Below are 15,606 nucleotides of genomic sequence, written 5' to 3' on the forward strand. Positions count from 1 at the left end.
TTTTGCTTGTGTGTAAAAACCTGGAAGCCGTGTCTAGAGTTTCACTTTATCCTTGCTGATGTATGAGTGCTTCTGGTTTGAGGGATCCTTGTAGGAAGGATGAGGCTGGTGGGAGTGCTGGCCTAATACCTGGAGCCTCTGAATTATGGTTGTGGATCTCACATAGTTTCTTCTGTGACAATTCAGTTGACATATCTGCTCCGTTTCCTCTTGAAAACACCGATTTGTGGTTTTATCTTACTGCAGTTACTCTAGGAAGTTTTGTCAGCAATAAGACTCTACCTATTTGGATTTGTTACTTGCCAAGTGAAATAAGATCTTGGATTATCTTGTTTTTTCCTGTGTACTGTCTTCCCTGTCTGTTTTCCTTGAGCTTCTGACTAAATATTTTGAGATTGCACAAAGGAGCCATCATTTCTGTTTAGCTTCCTAGCTGAGATAGTGTAAATCTTAAAAAATATTTCTGAAATTCAAAAATTGCAATTTCACTGCTAATTGCATTATTGTCATCTTCCTCCTTTCAAAAATACTGTATTATTCCACTGATGCTGGGGGTTTCTGTCTTGCTTCCTGTCTTATTTAAATGACATGTTTGTTCATGGCTTAGAACACTTATAGATTATAAAGGAACAGATTGTGAACTTAATATTTAAACATGCCTCCTCTCCATGCTGAATTTTGTCAGCCTCGTTCTGGGGCTCTGTCCACTAAAAATTTGTTGCTGAGGAGCAAAATGAAGTAGGAAGGTCCTAACTTGCATGATACATGCTTTAACTTTTCCATGTAATAATGAATGTGGTTGCCTTCTGATATCACTTAAAAAACTCCATATTTAATATTATTTTCTCATTGTAACTTAGTAAGAGTACCTGTAATCAGAGAGAGGAATGGTTGTGACCTTTGAGGTTTTATTTCATGAATGTCAATGCGGTGCTAACAAATTCATCAGATTGAAGGAAATCCAATGTTCCGGGAAAAACCGCTGCTGTTATTCCCAGCAGCACGGGCTCCGCTCTCCATTATGTTCCAGGGCAGTTTGCTTTTTTGAGTTCAGCAGAAATGAGGACCACACACACCATCCTCATCACAGGGGCTGGACCTTGGCTTTGGCAAAACTCCAGCCTTGCACTGGAGCCAAAGAATGACTCTCTGCATGGTTTTACATCAATTCTTTGAGATACCTCAGCGCCATTACAAAACTTGAGATGTGTTCTTCTGTTCTTCAAAAAAATCTACCTGAAATGTCCTTGGATCTAGAGTTTTTGCCCAAAAGGGAGATTTCCCTGTTTGTTTAGGCTCTAGGTAAATTGGTACTATCTAACCTTCCTGACTTTCAATGCTACACACTAATCTCTACTATTTAAACTAATGGAAGTAGAAAAACTTTAAATGAGAAGTAGCAGGTGGTGGCTGTTGCTGGGCTCAGCCATCAGAAAGTGACTTGATTGCTTACAGTGGAACTACAAGTCGCGTATTTTGGATATCCTGCAGTGGTTTGTGATTGCAAAATCACGAGGGTTTTCCTGTGAACAGGTATTTTTATAACAGCTACTCATAACCTGAATAATTTTCTTTCAAATGTGGCACATCCTTAGCAGAAAATTCCTATTATGTGTCACTTAATCAGGCTGAATTGCTAATACTGCCTCGATGCTGCTGCTTCATTGTATCTCATTTGTCTGTTTGGTTTGCTAGAAGTTGAAGCAAATAAAACCATTAAGCTATTGCAGTCTGGCTACCAGCAGAGCTACAGCTCCACTTTGATGTTGACAAGGTTATTTGTAGAACAGCAAGACTCATTTTCTTTGACCACCTGTCATGTCCATTCATCATACGGCCATTGTATATGAGCCATCCAATTTGTGCTTTCTGGTAACAGTCTAAACAGCATTTGTGAGTAAAAATGTGAGCATTTGTGATCTGAAATCTACTTCAAAAACCTACTTAGTGCCATTGTGATGGATGGTGCACTTTACTAGTTCTCTATATTTCATTGGACTGTGAAAAGGTGACAGTGTTTACCCATCATGGTGACAGGCAGGGCAGCTTACAGTTCTGGAGAGGGCTGTCGAGTCACTTTTGAAATAGATATTGCAGCAGTTATGTAAATAATATATTGTAGGCTAGGTCAGCCTAAGGAAAGAATGACATACCTGAAATATATTTTTATTAAAACTTAAATATCAGCCACCTTTTATGGAGCTTAAACCTTTTGTCTGCTTGATAAAAACAGGAAAGCTGCTCTGACCAGCAGAGTGCACATATAAATGGAAATTACATTGCTTCAAATTTATGCATTAAAGCAAAATGCATTGTCAGACAGTATCCAGCCAGTCTCCAAGTGAGGGTGGTGTGGTGAATCCGAATGTGCTGCTCCTGCCTCCTGCAGCTTTGGGATCCAGGAGCTGTGGGGATGCTCTGTCCCTGGGGAGTGGAGGGGGCTGAGATGGGGAACATCAGCAGGAGCTGATTAGAGAGGGCTCAAATCCCCAAAATCTGGTGTCCCCTTTCAGTTCCACTTCAGTAAATGGTGTCAGTAGCCCACGTGTGACAGGCGTGTGGTGATCCCTGAGTGGACCACAGGAGAATATATTCTCCTTTGGGGTATATTTGGGCTTGCAGTAGCATGGGTGGCACTCAGGGCACTGAACAGTTGGTTTCAATCAGTTCTGCTGAGTGCAGCAGCTTCTGGAACAAACACATGTCCACAATGTTTGTCTGCTCCCTCCACTGTTTCTTTAGAAACTGGAAATAGTCCTAGCAGATGTAATGGTTGGTGTGTGGGAATAACATTCAAGGACGGCCTAATTAAAGCAAAACATAAATGGTATTTGCTTTGTATTCATGCATTTTCTGAAATTCTGTTTGTGTGACCTGAAGTTTTCCCCCCTTTCCTTTCACCTTCACTCTTTACTTTATAGAAGTGTTAAGGAACTTTTGGCAATCCTAAGTCTGCTTTCATACTTTGAACTGAGATATGTGGTGTCCTCTGTTGTATGGCATTGTCTCATGATTCACTACTCTGCCTCTTTTGGAATAATGCACCAAATGCCTGTTGGTTCTTTTGCTGCCCCTCTCTTCTGGTTTGGGGTTCATTTCCACCCTTGTGGATGTTCTCAGCAAGCCCAGCAAAACATCCTGTTTCATTCCTGGATCTTTCATGTACTGAAAGGACTGTTTTTGTTCAGGAGCCAGGAGAGGATGCAAGAGTAGAAGTACTGGCATGTTCCTGGAATGAAGATGCACATGTAGGCAGGGATTATTTGAGGGGTTATGGACAGAAATGAATTGTGCTTATCTCCAAGGCAGTTCTCCCAAGACCTGACTATATTTATTTTGTATTTTGGCCACTGCTCTGTCCCCTGAGTAGTTTGACTCCTCTATTGTGTCACCTCACTTCCCTGCCATTATCCACACTCCCAGTTCCTACTGATTTCTCTGTTGCTGATCTGAGGCATTTATACCCAATCAGCCAGGGGTACCTTTGATGAGTTTTGGAGGGGCTGTAGGGAGCAGACAAGTGGGAATGCTGCCTGCCTGCCTCTACCCACACCATGCAGAAGAGATTTTCTGCATCTGCTGGTCACGTCTCAGTCTGCTCCGGTTCGTTTGTTTTGGTGACATTTTCTCAGCTAAATGAGAGCCCACCGCAGAGATTAATGCAACCTGAAGCAATCTGGGATGTACAAGCCCATCTGTTAAGCTCACTCAGTCATCTTCCCATCATTCTTCAATCTTGGCAAGAGGGGAATAAGGGAAGCAGGACTCTGATTTGGCTGTCAGATCCTCTTTCACAGGGAAGGGAGTTTGCCCACTTCCTATCCAGTATCCCATTTTCTTATGGTGTCTTTAGATGCCTCCTTTCCCCATCCATCCCTTTTTTTTCCCCAGATTCTTTGCAGGAAAATGGGAGTCTTCCTTTCCTCTACTGCTTGTTCCTCTAGCCTTTCCCACTCCTGCCTGAAGTGTGTCCTACTGTTCCACTTGTGTTTCCTACAGTTCCCTCCCCTCCCTGCTCAGGTTTACAGCCCAGTTCTGGCAGCTCTCTTCATTTCCAGCTCTGCACCAAAAGGTCTGGAATTCCTCTGGGGGGGACAGTGCATCAGGAAGTCCTTGACCCCAAAGCTTGCTTCCATTTGATTCGGTTTCATTGTGCTGGAAATGTGATTAGTGCACCCTTATTATCTTTTCTCTTCCCTCCAGCTAATCAGTGGTAATTTCCTTAACCATATTTCAGAATTAAGATTGGTGTCAGCGGGTTGGTTTTAGAAAATTTTAAAATCTTCCCAGGTTATTTTTATCCCCAGGCAGAATTTCTAAATGAGCCTTCTGCAGCATGCTCACTAGCACATCTTGAATTCCAAAGGCAGAGAGTGCCTTTAATTTAGATTAAATAATCGCAGCATCTCTTCCTAAGTCTTTCAGTCATTTTTGATGGCACATTGGTGCAAAATACCAAGCTAGAGGGAATCTTGATGCATGTGTGCATTTAATTCTTTTAGGCATGCCAAATTTAGTTCATTATTATCTTTATTAGCATTTTTAAAGATTTCTTCTCTGAAGAGACATGCACTAGCTAAAATGAATCCCTAGCAACTGAAATCAGTTTTGCAGATGGTTAGGGCTATAGGTTGAATAACACATACACACAAATGAGAAGAATCATGTGATTTTTTTTTTGGTAACATTTAGAAGTTTTAGTGCAGCTTTATTTATCTTTTATTTATAGAAGAGTTTCTCCGAAACCTCTTCCACAAATAATCATAATTTAGACCACTGCTCTGCATACCAAGTAGGCACAGCAATTTTCCAAGACAATCTCACTAGGAATATGGATTTTAGAATAGACTTGACCTTTAAGCAGAAAACAACATTCAACATTAACTACAGCATAGCTGCCACTCCGTTATAATTACATATAGAAAGCTGTGAAATGCAATGTGAAGGTTATATAATTTAAAATTGCAGGCGAGGGCTCCAAAAGCGATCATTGAAGAGATGTCCTGCAGAACATCCTGTCAGTTTTCTGGCATATATCACATAACCATTAATAAATAAAGTTGTACAGTTCTCTAAAAATAATAGTAGTTCATTGTGCTCAAAGCCCATATTAATATTGCTGGGAGATTTTTGTGTCATTGAAGGCAGGGTTTCAAAGATGCAAATGCTGCTGCTGCAAAGCCTTTTGCTGTTTTATAATTGCAAGTCAACGCTGTCCTGATGTTTTACTAATAAAATGTTAGTAATGGCATTTTAGTAATCATACCATTAATAATAAATGAGATTTTTAAATGATAAAAAAGCAAAAGGTGAGGCATCTTGGTATCTCGAGACATAACAGATCACTGAACACTTCCATGCCACTGCACAGAATCCGCTGAAGGCATTTCTTAGTGAAGCCTCTGTACAATATTAGAGTGGGAGCAATGTTGAACCATAACAATTATTTATATTCCAACTACATGGTGAAAACTAACGGGTGCAAACCCTGAGGGCTTAGGAAGAGTATTTGCTGCCTGTTTTAGGTTTTAGTGCAAGCAGAATTCCTATTGAAATAAATGAGAATTACGTCATTTCTAAGCAGAGTTAATTTTGTCTGTTAGCAGTCAGTGTGAGAGAATAGCAGTGAAATTTGTGCAATTCATGGGTCTCCAAGGAGGATTTTTCTCTTTAATCTTTATGGTATAATCAGGGCCACTGCCTTGGCACCACCTCTGCAGTTCAGTGGATACCTGGGCTGGTGCCCACCCAGTCAGGCTTTTTGTCAGTCCCACTCTTTATTAAGGGTGTTTGGTTCAAACCTCAATACAAATGTATTCAGGTCAAGTGGAAACCTTTCTGCCAAATCCCAAGTCATGTTTTTCTGAGGAAGTGCCATCTTCTCTCTCTCTGTAACTTCTTCATCTTCTTAGTAAATATGAACCTACCAATAACATACCTGGGCTTTCTTCTCTGTTTAAGTTTGTAAAGGCAAGATTCTACTCAGAGGAGGAATTTTCAAGTAAAAAGCTTCTCATGCTCTGAGCTCTTGGGATTGGGTTTTAGGGATCTTTTTCTTTTAAATTTCTCCAGTATTCTGGAGGTGTAAAACTGCCTCAAAGGAATTCTGCTTATGCTGTAAAAAGCAAAAATTTCCTTCAACAGAGGGACTATTAAGTAAATATCAGCTTTTAAAAAATTGCTATTATGACAAAAGCATCATAAGAAACAACTACAACTGATATAAGAACAAGAACAAAATATTTTTGTATTTGTATAATACTCAATCCTTGTCCCTAAAACTACTTACATAACTTTATTGTTTAAAAAAATGTAGTTTCATGCATGAACAATAAAGAACTGCTTAAAATGCCGCTCAGTTCCCTGGTAGTTATGAGTGACTGTAAAATACAATATTGATTAAACTATTGCTGCCTCTCATTTTTTTTTAAGTTAGTTTTTCAGGAAGAGAAGCAAGTCCTAAAAATCTCTTCAGGAACACAAGCAATAGAAAAGCTTTTGTAGTTGAATGCAGATTCCATTTTAGTGAGCATAAACCTTGTGTGTGTGGGAGCATGGGCACAGGGCTCTGACCCTGGCAGGCTCTGGCATCAGGCATGACAATATGGGTTACAATTGCTGCAATCAAATTGTTTTTTAAAGAGAAAAAATATCAGTCTTCTGCCATACTTCGCTTGATTATTTTTTTTTTAATTGGAGGAAAAAAAATCTAAATATGGTGGTGCCTTGTGGATTAGAGCTGGCAGCTGAAAATAATCAGCAGCAGTTATTTTAATTTTCTGTGCAGTGTGATAAATCTTACCAGGTAAAGCCTCAGCAGTGTTTTATCTTAGGAGTTCTCTCTACCTACCAGTACAACTACTACAGTCAGCATTGGACAACATTTTGTCAAAATCTTAAAACTTACTTTCTTCTAATGTAGGAATATGAGTTCATTGGATGTTTTTCTGTGGGAGCCTCTGTCTCATTGTTAAAACATTTTTTAATATTTTGAAATGAAAGTAGCACTGAAAATCCAAAACAAATCTGAAGATTTCTTATCTCTGTGTTAGGATGTGGTGATATAAAGTCCAAATATCTTCTAAGATGAGCACATGAAAGAGTGGGAATAAGTTCTCACTTAAAAAAAAAGAAATAAGGATCCTTGGGAGGTTTCAAATGTAACCTAAACTAGGGATAAAGCTGTCATTTTAAGAATAATTTGGTGAGAACTGCAGTGTGCCTGACTTCTTTGTTAAAAAACTTTGGTATTACAGAGCAAAGGATGTACCTCTCTGGAGAGTGCTTTGAGGAATGCTCTAAATCTGGACACAGCCTTGGTAGTAGGAAAGACCAAAAAAAGAAGAAGATGACTCTCAGAGAAAATCCTTTGAAGCAAATACCTTTTGAAACCTTTCAGAGCAGGTTGGAAAAAAAAATGCTGCTGTGATACAGCTGGTTGAAATATATATATATAAGAACTGAATTCTTAAAAATGTGAAGAAGAATAAAAAGCTAAAAAAAAATAAAAAAGATCCAGGCAGTAGGCATTGGCAAGTGTAGGTTTGGTATCCAGGTGCTGTTGGCAGAAGTGCATTGACTGTGTATGGAGACTGTCAAAATGCCAGAGCCTCTGCACTGGCTGGACTAAAATGTCCTGAGAAAAAGCTTTTGTTCAGAAATTCCCTTTTAAATCTGTTTGGAAATACAGCATTTAAACCTCCACCTACCGACTGCAATCCCAGGAGAGAAGTATCTCTTTTAAAATAAATAAATAAAAAATACCGCAAAGTAAATAAAGCTGAAAATGCATTGGTCTTCCCTCTTAGACATCCCTAGGTTTTTATTCTGTCTGATGTGCTGTCTCTCCCACTAAATATAAATAAATCTCATGTCTAACCTCATGAAATGAATATTAGTTACCGTGTTTATCTCATTAATTTAGAGGGCCTTAACGTGAATTAATTCCGAGCTCTATCAGTTTTATTCTCACAATTATTTCTGGTGCTCCTGAGCTCTGCAGTCCAAAGGGAAGGTGCCTCATCCATCACCAGGCTGTGACTGGCCCAAGAGCAGGTGTGTGTGAGAAAGAAGGTGCTTCAAGGAATTTATCTTCCTTCCCCTGAGTTATGTTACCATACAGAGTTAGTCCTGTCTGCTGCAGGATTCACTGCCTCCCTCTGGTGCCTCCAAGGGGCACAGAGGTGAATGAGGATGGAGGAGGTCTGGCAGTGGCTGCAGCTGAGGGAGAGCAAAGCTGCTAAATATGCAAGAAAGCTCCTGCTGCCTTCTCACCCAAGAGGGATGTGTCTCCTGCTGCAGGCCAGGCCGCAATCTTCACCTGGGGGATGTTTTAGGGAAGGAATTAGGAGGGAAATTCTAGAAAATTTACGTTGCTGGAAAAATAATTAATGCATCAGTTTTCTGGCAAAACATTTGATTCAAGAAAATTTTATTGTGTTTTTATCCATGTTGCCCTTTGTTACCCTAACCCCTAACCCCAACCCTAACCCTAACCCTAACCCTTTTACCACTAAATCTTATATGTCTTGAGGCTAAAATAGAACATTATAATCATGTAAAGTCACAAGCTGAAATCTAGGATGAGAAATTGTATCAGTATGGACAGTGCCAGGCTCAGGATTTTGAGGATAATATCGATCATCCTCGATGTCAGGATTTTGAGCATAATATCCTTTGAATTGAGGTTTTTCCCTGATGATGTCACTGCTGCTGTGAGGGTTGCTCTGCCTGAATTAAACTTCCACAACTCTTCCATCTTCTCTGCAGTCTCTGTAGATAAATTGTTGACAGTGTTCACGGGGTAGATACCAAAAATGTAGAGGCAATTGAAGAAATATGCAGGGAACCCCCTCAGCAGAAGGTAAAAGTGGGGGACATGGCTAATGGTGACTGTTGTGTGTTCTTTATTTCCTGTATTGAATTGAGTCTCTTGTGTTTATTAAAGTCAAAAAAAGGCACCAGTGACTGCAGGAAGATGGATCATTAGGGAAATCTGTGCTGGAACCAGAGTTACGAGAGCACACACACACTGAGCTCCCTGTTCCTGGTTTCTTTTTGTTGATTTTTCAGGATCCAGGGCAGGAAGGCTCAGAAGAGGTGAAGAGAGAGAATTGAGCTCAGATTTCTGTGGTAACTGATAGTTCTCTAACAATGTCCCTGACTGCTTTTATTGGGAATTGAGCCATCAAATGGCATTGCTGCAATAATACTGAGTGCTCTGTGCTGCTGTGGGAGAGGCTGACCTGGATTCCAGGCTGTGTGGAAGATGAGGGAAGCTCTGTCCAGGTCCAGGGCTCTGGATGGGCTGCGCTGATGGCAAAGCTTTTGCTTTAAGCAGTAAAATGAATTCTGTGATGTCAGGCAGGTTCCTCTTTCCTCCCATCAATCTGTCCAGATTACAGAGTCTCTTCAGGCTTTCCCATGTGTTTTAGATGATACAAAAATTTTTCCAGCTTTTTTTTAAGATGCCACTGTATAGGAGGAGTGGTTTACTGGGAACTTCTCTATAAAGAATCGGGTTCTGTCCTTTGCATGGGATTTCCTCTTCTTCTCCAGGTTTTTCCATCCCTGCCTGTGAGAGCACATGAACCAAGTTCTCAAATCTCTATGGGGTTTCTGCCCACACTTAAGAGATGAATGTTCAAAATACCTGTGTGAAATTTGGCACAGTTCAGGAGAACCTTCACTCTAATCTTTGGAAACACGTGGGATAAAGGTGAACTACTATTGGCAAAATTATCAAAATGAAGGTCTCTGAAAGAAAAGCCAAATGGAGCTGCCATGTAAAACCTTTACATTACTGGGCAATGTAGGATGCACATCAACTCCAAAATCTTGAGTGCACTTTTAAAAGCAAAATTTGAAAGCCTGAAACAGAAAATAACTTTTTCTTCCCTGTACAATTTTCTTATCTGTGAGACAGGAATGACACACTACATGTTTCTTGTAAAATAAGTCTGCTTCTAAAATGTTAGGTGGCTGAAAACCAGAAAAATATTCTTGTTTAATCACAGAGGAGTGCTGTTCTCAGGAACAGCTGTATTTCTATATCTAGATGCTTGTCCTGGTCAATCATTTGGGCCACTTGAATCTGATATTACTCAGTCACATTTGCTGTTTTTATTGGAGTCCTTTTCTTGTCATCTGAATATATTTTTAGAACTTATTTTTCTCCAGTCCTTTTTCTACAGATGTAATTTAGAGACCTATAAATCTGTGCAATGACTCAAAACAACAGAATTCACAGGAGATGGAAAAGATGTCATTTTCTTTTTCACAACTGCATATTTGCTTCTGAAAATTGTTTGCTCAAATGCTGCTTTAACTCTCAGATTTGTGTTTGCATCATTACATGGTTGGCCATCTCCCTGATTATGTTGAAGGGGATGATGTTGGGCCAAGAAAGGGCTGTGAGTAGTTTGTGAAAGATAATTTATTGTAATCCAGAAAACAAGAGTTCTCCCCACCAATTTTGAAAGGTCAAGTGTTCTCTGCATGCAGTGGATGACCTCCCCTTATACATATGAATGAATATTTTTCTCTTTGAGGTAGATATCTGTTGTATTGTTATATATGTCTGGAATGTGCCTTTGGTCACTTTGGGTCCCCTGTCCTGGCTGTGTCACCTCCCAGGCACTCCCAGCTTACTTGGAGCAGGGAAAGCAGAAAAGGCCTTGGCTCTCTGCAAGCCCTGCTCAGTAATAATAATAAAAATAATCTCCATTATCACCCCTGCATTCAGCACAAATCCAAAACACAGCCCCATAACAGCACTGTGAAGAAAATTAATTCTACCCCAGCCAAAACCAGCACAGTTCTGAATAATGAATTCCAGCCTGGAAGACTGAAAATTGTAGGCTGTTTTCTTGACATTTTGTTTTGATGCAGCCAAACTGACTCAATTAGACAAAGCAGAAGCACCTGTCTCCAAGGAATTAAAATATCAAATGCATTCTAAGTTATAAAATGAAATACATTGGTTTTACTTAGATTCCAAAGCACACGCAGTGTTTCGGTCCAGTTGTGCACATTCTGTCTGTGGTGGTGTTTGCATTCACAGGTTGTTCTTACGAGCTGATATTTCAGTCAGGAGATGATTTTACTTCTCTGGGTGTGTGGGTACAGCTCCTGCAGCTCACCTGGGCCTCTGAGCAGGTGCAGGGAGCTCCCCCAGCTGAGCTGGATCCACCCCTGCCACAGCTGTCCTGCACAGCCTGCGTGTGGATAAAGTGCTTTTGGACGCTTCTGTGAGCTCCAAGCTTCTCATCTAAAGGCTTAATGCCTGTACCTACTCTAGGAGGGAATGCCTAGTTTTAATTAGGTGTGATATAAATGACTGGAGGACATTCTGCAGCCTCTGGATGCCTTGTGTTCCATCCTTGTGTTTCACAGAAGCCAAGGAAATTTCCACCAAGCCTTGGGAAATTGTTGAGTTCAGACACAGTGGGAATGGATTCTGACATAAACCCCTTTCATTGAAAATTTTAAGGCCAAGTTTAAATCACACCATTATAATTTCCTGTGTACATATGTAGCTTATGATTTATTTTTTTTAAGATACCACATCACAGCTGAGTAATTCTGTTTTGTTTAGTTTATCCTCAGTCTATATAATTTGTAAATGTATATTTGCATGAATAATTACCTCTGAATAAGCTAAACCAAGCAGGCTGGCAAATACAGATTACTCTTTTTTCTTAGGAAAGGATGAGCAATGTGACTTTATGTTTTGGAGACTAATGCTACTAAATAGCCTTGCAGTTAACTCTTAAAAAGAGGGGAATATGAATAACATTAAACACATACAAGAAAGAATAATTAGGATATAAAATTTTGTCACTAGTGAAGTGACAATCAGCACTGCTTAATGAAAGTTTGAAATAATAATAATAATAATATTAAAATAGATTATTATTAAATTATAATAATAATAATCTAATAATCTCGTGTCCTTCAATTTTTTTTGTAACAAAAGGCGTTGTTAGAGATTCTAAAATAAGTAAATGTCAGTTTAACGTGTCTGAAAATAACAATGTCTTATGTCAAAAACTCAAAAAGCTAGATTTGTATGTATTATGTAAAATAGAGTAAGAAAGTTAGAAAATAGAAAATATGAAGAAAACCTACCCTAATATGTTGTTTGGATATCTTGGACATCAAGAGTTAAGAAGTAATATTTAAATACTAGTTTTGCCTTTTGGGAAACATAAAGAGTGTGATTGGGAAAAGAGTTGGGGGTTATGAAAAGTAAAATAAGAAAAAAGAAAGTGGGAAAAAAAGAGAGAACTGAGTTGTATCAGTTCAGATTTATTTGGGGCTCTGAAACCATAAAATACAGAAGAGCTCTTTTCTGTAGGCCATAAAAAGGCTTCGATCTTGATTCTGTCTCCCTCGGAGTTGGGAGGGAAAAAGTCTTGCAATAAACTGTAAGAAGCAGGGAAGCAAACAAGTTTAACCTCAGTGTCTTTCCAGAAATGGTCCTGCAGCAGCAAAAGGAAGGTGTGGGAGCAGCTGCTCCTGTGTGATGGGGCTGTGAGAGCTGGACAGGCAGGACCAGGGGAAGGCTGAACATCAAATGTGTCTGTGGCTGAACTCTGTCTGCAAGGCCAAACTCCATCCAGATGAGGTTAAGGGACATCTCCTTTTGCTCTTGTTTTAGAATAAATTACAGCTTTAGCTGTCACTGTAATGCAGCATGCAATTTTATGTAATAAAACCTAGACACAAGAACCCTTTCTGACTGTAAGCTGGCACTGTGAGTCATATTGTATTGAAATGCTCCAGAATTCTATTGTGGGAGCAGGAATACTGAAGCAAAGAGAAGAAAGCCTCTATAAAGTGCTGGCAACCATGAGGAAAAAATGTCATCAATCTGTTTAAGGAGCAGGGCTTGTAGGTAAAACATATAGCAAGACTGAAGTTCTCTGATATAAATCTTCCCTGACGTTGTTGGTCAGCAGCACCTCTAAGTCTTGTAACAGAGAAAATTAATCTTCAGTTAATCCAGATATATAATTATTTACTTTTGGGGCTCAGACAGTCTCTGACACTTTTCTTGTCTGGAGCTAAGGCAAGAAAACTCTGCCACTTTTCTTGCCTGGAACCACGTTGAAGGAAAAAGGTTGCAAGACAACTTTGGATATTAACATTTCTGTAGAAATACAGTAAGTATAAAAAAGATAACTATGGATGGGTACTTTGTCTCTGGTGTGCTCAGCAGGACCCTGGTGGTGGCAATCGCAGCTGTGGCTCCCTGATTATTGAAGGAAGCTTTTGGCTGGAATGGGAACAGCTCTGGTCAGAAAGCCAAACAGAGTTTACACACCAACAAAGGATTTGGCACAGCTCCCTTATCTCCCCTTCTCTTTCTTCCTTTTCTCTAATTTTAAAGATCAGCTAGTTTTATATTTGCAGCTTTCTTCACGTTTGTTGATGTCCAGCTTTGATCTACAACCAGCTTGAGTTTACTTTTATGCTCTGCTGAATGCTGCCTTCAGCCTCAATTTCAGAGCTGTGCAAATAAATTATAGCGATGTGTTTAATTAAAGTTCGTCTCATGTCCTGATTGCAGACTGTTGCCTTCTCAGATACAATTTGCAAATATATTTTGGAGTTTTATTTTAGGCAGGATGACTAGTTGAAGGTTATTTAATTGTGATTGATTGTGCATGGGATGTTTCTGCTGCCTTTATTTTGTGAACAACCTGAAAATAGTAGCTGAATGCTGAAGGACAAATGAAGGGCATTTGTAGTGAAATGTAGTGAGTCTGAACAGTTACAGAACTGAGGGCTGATTCTTCTAGAATTACATTTGTGTGTGTTTTGGAGAAATTGCCTTAATTCTAAGGAATGTACAATATTTATTAACATTAAATATTTAGTTTTATTCGATACTTGGAGTTTCTTTAGGGAATCTGTTTCTGAAATCTTGGTGGATAGGCAGGATTTGTGAATATGAGGAATATGAGCTTGACTGTGTCATTTTTATGCCTGCAGCTTCCACAGGCCTGAGATCCCCCATGGTTTGTGTAGAATCCATTCATTAGTATGGGTCAGGAGCTTGGTATTTGGTAAAATACATTCATCACTTGAGGTTACTGAACTATAGCACTACCAACAGGTACCATGAAGAGAAGACTTTTCACCACAGCCATTCTGTGGTGGACATTTCATTTCATTTCAGCACAGCCGTGATGCTTTGGGTTTGCTTTCTGCCCAGCTTTTAAGAGCTCGGTTTAAGAGCTGCTTTCTTATCTGCACTGCCTGCATCCTTATTTTGGTGGTTAGAAACATCCCTTCCTGGGTATGCCGCCTTTGAGTTTTGTGTTGAGTTTTTTGGTTTTTTTTCCCCTTCAATGGTTTCTTCCCTGAGTCTTTTTTTGCTGCCTTGTGGGTAAATAAGCCACAATCTGTCTCTCAGGCAGTGGTTTGGGTACAGATATATAACGCTGTTATTAAATCCTTCTCCTCAGTCAAGTGGACTGGTGAGAATGTGATAAGACAAACATACTTCTGTTATTATTTTTAACCTATTTATCTTATTCTTTTTAATTGCCTCAGACTTAGCAAGAAAGCAAGGTTTAAAAATAGTGTCCAGCATCTTCAAGACCCCAGCTGCCACCTGCTTCATATAGTTATTCATATTTTACCTTTGCAAGACCTATTTTCCTCTGTGTCATCCTTGACTGGATGAAGTATACTCTTTTTTTCTGTTTCATTTTTGAGATAAGTAGAGGAAATTAGGATAAAAATCCCTGACTGTCTTGATTGTTGCATTTTCAGAGTATTTGTCTTTTCTGTTTTGGGGGAGATTCTGTTAGAATTTTTAAGATGGAATGTTTACAACTCACTGAGCATCATCTTGGGACTTAGAAAACTAATAAGTTGCCTAACATAAAATAATTACTTTTCCTAAAAATGTTTGTTTTATTACCTACCCCTACTTCATTTCATGCATGGGGGAATACTACTGAACTCCACAATGCACATCACAATTTGCTCTAAATAGTCATATCTTTGAAACAGCGTAGCTTGAAATGATTGGAGGAGTAAGTTCCTCATTCAGATGGATAAAACAACTCATTCTTTAGCAGTTTCCCAGTTTTAGGGTAAGAGGATTTACTGTGGCATAGCTAAACCAAGTAGACAAGTGCTCTTTTTCGGCACCTGATAAAAGGATGAGTCCTCTTTTGTTTTTGAGCAGAATTATCCTACCACAGGAAAGCAGTTTATCAAATACGAGTAGTTGGGGGTGGGGTGTTTCACTTTTCATAAAGCTGGTATGTGTAAAATGAGGATTATGTCATGTTGTAGGCATTTCTAAAAACAGAAATGAGAAATAATAGGAAATTTAATCTTTATTCATTTTTGGAGGTATTAGAAATGTTGTGACTAAAACGGGCCTTCATGCATCATAAATGGTCTGTCAGCTTCTGAATGGATTATTAGGAAGGTAGAATGTCTGGATTCAATAGGATTCTCCACCATTATTTTGAGGTTGTATTTTTTAAATATTTAATTTTATATTAGAATTTAGGGTTCCAATTAGTTGAGCCACAGTCCACTAAATAAAACCAAAACTAACTACTCTGAGCTAGTATTGCT

General features: G+C 39.2%; 1 protein-coding gene across 1 annotated transcript in view; it reads left to right on the top strand.

Moving 5' to 3' along the window:
- Positions 1-15,606, top strand: part of NAALADL2 (N-acetylated alpha-linked acidic dipeptidase like 2) — a 401,015-nt gene that overhangs the window by 227,191 nt on the left and 158,218 nt on the right. The window lies entirely within an intron of this gene.

The sequence above is a fragment of the Melospiza georgiana genome, chromosome 10 (genome assembly GCF_028018845.1).
Source record: "Melospiza georgiana isolate bMelGeo1 chromosome 10, bMelGeo1.pri, whole genome shotgun sequence".
NCBI classification, from domain to species: domain Eukaryota; kingdom Metazoa; phylum Chordata; class Aves; order Passeriformes; family Passerellidae; genus Melospiza; species Melospiza georgiana.